The sequence below is a fragment of the Schistocerca cancellata genome, unplaced genomic scaffold, assembly GCF_023864275.1.
Source record: "Schistocerca cancellata isolate TAMUIC-IGC-003103 unplaced genomic scaffold, iqSchCanc2.1 HiC_scaffold_754, whole genome shotgun sequence".
Taxonomy (NCBI): Eukaryota; Metazoa; Arthropoda; class Insecta; order Orthoptera; family Acrididae; genus Schistocerca; species Schistocerca cancellata.
In genome coordinates this window covers 5,688,577-5,691,949 of record NW_026046765.1, presented here as the reverse complement: position 1 = coordinate 5,691,949, position 3,373 = coordinate 5,688,577, and positions in this window count along the sequence as shown.

The window sequence follows — 3,373 nt, the reverse complement described above, 5'->3', positions numbered from 1 at the left end:
CGTCAATGAATGGAGCTACAGTGAATTTATGAAATCGCTTCAATCATTTGTAATAGTCCCGTATATATATATATATATATATATATATATATATATATAAGTGTTGATCACAAAAAGTAAAGAGAGAAATGTCTGAGTACGTTCAGTTCTGCTCAGCTGTTTGAAAATCAAATAACGTAAGGGGTTTACCAGCACAATCATTTATAAATTTTTCTAAGGGGAGGTTTCAAATTTTGGGAATAGATCCGACAGAAAATCATATTTACGATTTTACTCTGTAACGAGCCACCGAAAACCACAGGCCACTTTCACCAAAATATTCAGAAAATGTTCCTGAACAACCTCCAAATTCTTTTCGGTGTAGTTCTGCTTCACAAAAAGCACTGTGGTCTGAAACAGTATGAAAAGCTTGGTAAGGTGTTGCGTGGTAGAATGTGGTAAAAAATAATTGCTAAGGAAAATATCAGATACGTTGCGCCGTATCCTGGTTAATCATCATTGACGTTATCCAATCAGGCCACTGTGCGCACAATTGCAAATGGCCCTCCAGATACCGCTAGAGTCAATTGTTCTCATAGCGTAGATGATAGTACTCGAGGCTTACCTCATTACTGTTCCATGTCAAGCCTTTGCACCATTGTCTTGCTGAGCTCTAGGAGAGCAAACGAAGAACACGGTTAGCGGCACTGTCTCTACCATGTCGCTTGGTTTTGCGCGCCCACCTGCCTGATTGCTTAACTTCAGTGCGAGTTAACCCTGAAACGGCGCCACTTGTCGAATTTTTTCTTCGGAATTATTTCTCAGAGTGGCCTGCCCTGCAATATCCTTACAAGTTTTTCAGACTGTTTATGATCGCCCTGTACGCACAGGGTGTTTCTAAATTACTTTTACTTAGTTTGTGGGTCGGCTGCTGAGACACAGCTATAGAACTTCATTTACCTGTCCACCCCTTCGACTCATAGTATCCGAGAGATGATCCTGTATTGCCACGGAGACTTGTTTACATTCGTCATGGGTCTGTCTTCAACGTCCCCACTGTGCTCATTTTCTACAACGTACTGAGTGCGCTGAAAGTGCTCCATTCGAACATGTCAGGATATGCATTTCGTCAGAAGGTAAACATTATTGTTACGTACTGCGCGAATGGTAGTGGGCATGAGGCAGCACGGCTCTATGAGACGGCGTTTCCAGACCAAAGAAAGGCGAGTCATCCAACCTTTGATGTTGCGTATCGTCACATTGCCGAGACAGTATCCATAGCACCACAGACTGTGGGTCGAGGAAGATCACCTGTTGCTCGTGCACCTGACCAGGAAGAGCAAATTCTACGGCTGTCGCCGGCCGGCGTGGCCGAGCGGTTCTAGGTGCTACAGTCTGGAACCGTGCCACCGCTACGGTCGCAGGATCGAATCCTGCCTCGGGTATGGAAGTGTGTGATGTAGTTAGGTTTAAGTAGTTCTAAGTTCTAGGGGCTGATGACCTCAGCAGTTAAGTCCCATAGTGCTCAGAGCCATTTCTACGGCTGTCGAAGAAGAACCAGCTAGCAGAGCAAGGCAAGTGGCCCTTGCATTTGGTACAGCTTTAAGTTCAACATGAAGTATACTTCACAAACAACTCATGTATTCGTGCCATATTCAACTCCTGCCGATCACCCATCGCAGGAGAACTTTAGCCAAATATTTGTGGCATGAACTGCCAATCCGTTGTTTTAATATTCAGTTTGCAGACGAGGCAACGTTTGAAAGAGATGGAATGACAAGTTTCCACAACAAACACATATGAGCCTATCGCAGTCATTCTATAGTACATGCTGAACATCGGTTTCACTATAAGATTAATGTGTGGGCAGGAACTATAGCTGTCTCTCTGGCAGAGCTATATATTCTTCCATCACGCCTTACGGGCGCTATTTACAGAGAACTAATTCAGAAAACTTCCAAGACCTACTAGAAGATGTACCAGTGCAAAAAGGGGCGAATTTAGTTACTTGCTACTCCTATGCAGAGAAAAATACTTCCGCCCGTCATGTCGACATTAATGTAGGCCTACCACCAAATAATTTACATCTGCTCATAAGTGAATGGTACAACTGCTGCTGCTGCTAACAATAATATGATAAATACATACATACTGAACTCGTCATATTCCAGGCAGACAAGATTTTTCACCGCGAACTTTCCTTGTATCAAATCTGTCGATAACATTTTCATAGACAATTTGCTGTCTTATGTCAGAATTAATGATTGTTGATTCGATTTCGTGATATGGATGACGACAAATAATTCTTGAGTCTTTTGATGGGTGAGAAAGAGCGCCCTGCCTAAAGATTAGAGCCCACACAGAGGCATACCGACAATCCTTCTTTCCACGAACAATACGAGAATGGAATAGAACCGATAGAGGTACTCAGGGTACCCTCCGCCACGCACCGTCAGGTGGCTTGCGGAGTATGAATGTAGATGTAGATTGGTTGCAGCGGTTGGCAAAAATATTCGTAGTACTATCTCCAAACTGGGAAACAGTCCTTGAATATGGTTTTTACCCACCACTTTATGCGGAGTACTAATGGAGAAGGTTTTATTTCTCTGTTCTTCACGTATGCTTTAAATGGAAGAATCTCATAACTAAAAAATTCTTGCAGTACTGCAAGTTTCTAGCACATTTCAACGGCTCAACGTTGTCTCGTCCATGAAAGTGACCTAGTTATCAGCAAATGGTTGGCTGTTTTATTTCTGCATTGAAACTAAAATTATTATAAAACTCTTGTCATGATTATTTCATTTTCTCCAGTTCAAATATCATTCTGTCTATAATAACCAGAAATGTATTCACCGAGAAATCTTCGTTTCCTTCAAAAGTACTAACGACCACGGCTGTTTCGTTCAGCTAAAGTTTTCTTGCCTTTTTTTTCTTCTTCGTGTCTGTTTTGTATATATTCATCTCACTCTTTTCGCTGTCAGTGGTTTCATATGTGTCGTTACATAAAACGAATCTCTCGAACATGGTCAAGTAAAGAATCGTACAACTTTATTACAGTCGCAGTATCTCTGCAATATCGCTGACGGAATAGTTGTCATTATTGCAGTTTCCAGACACTGTAACTGCTCAGCAGTCCCGTCGCTTCGCATCTTTGAGAAGTCATTTGAGTTCCGTCTTCTTGAAAAGCTTCCAAAGTTCATATTATTTCTACCTAGCTGATGACGAGACTCTATCATGCATCGTGATGCCCCGACCAAAGGGTTTCAGAAAGGCGCTTTACGGCGAATGTACAATTTCATTTCGACTGCATAATATTCCAGTGGCTCGTCGAAGCAGAGAAGAAAGTGTGAATTTGTTGCAGCAAATGGCAAAAGGAAGCCCTCTGAGGATAGCA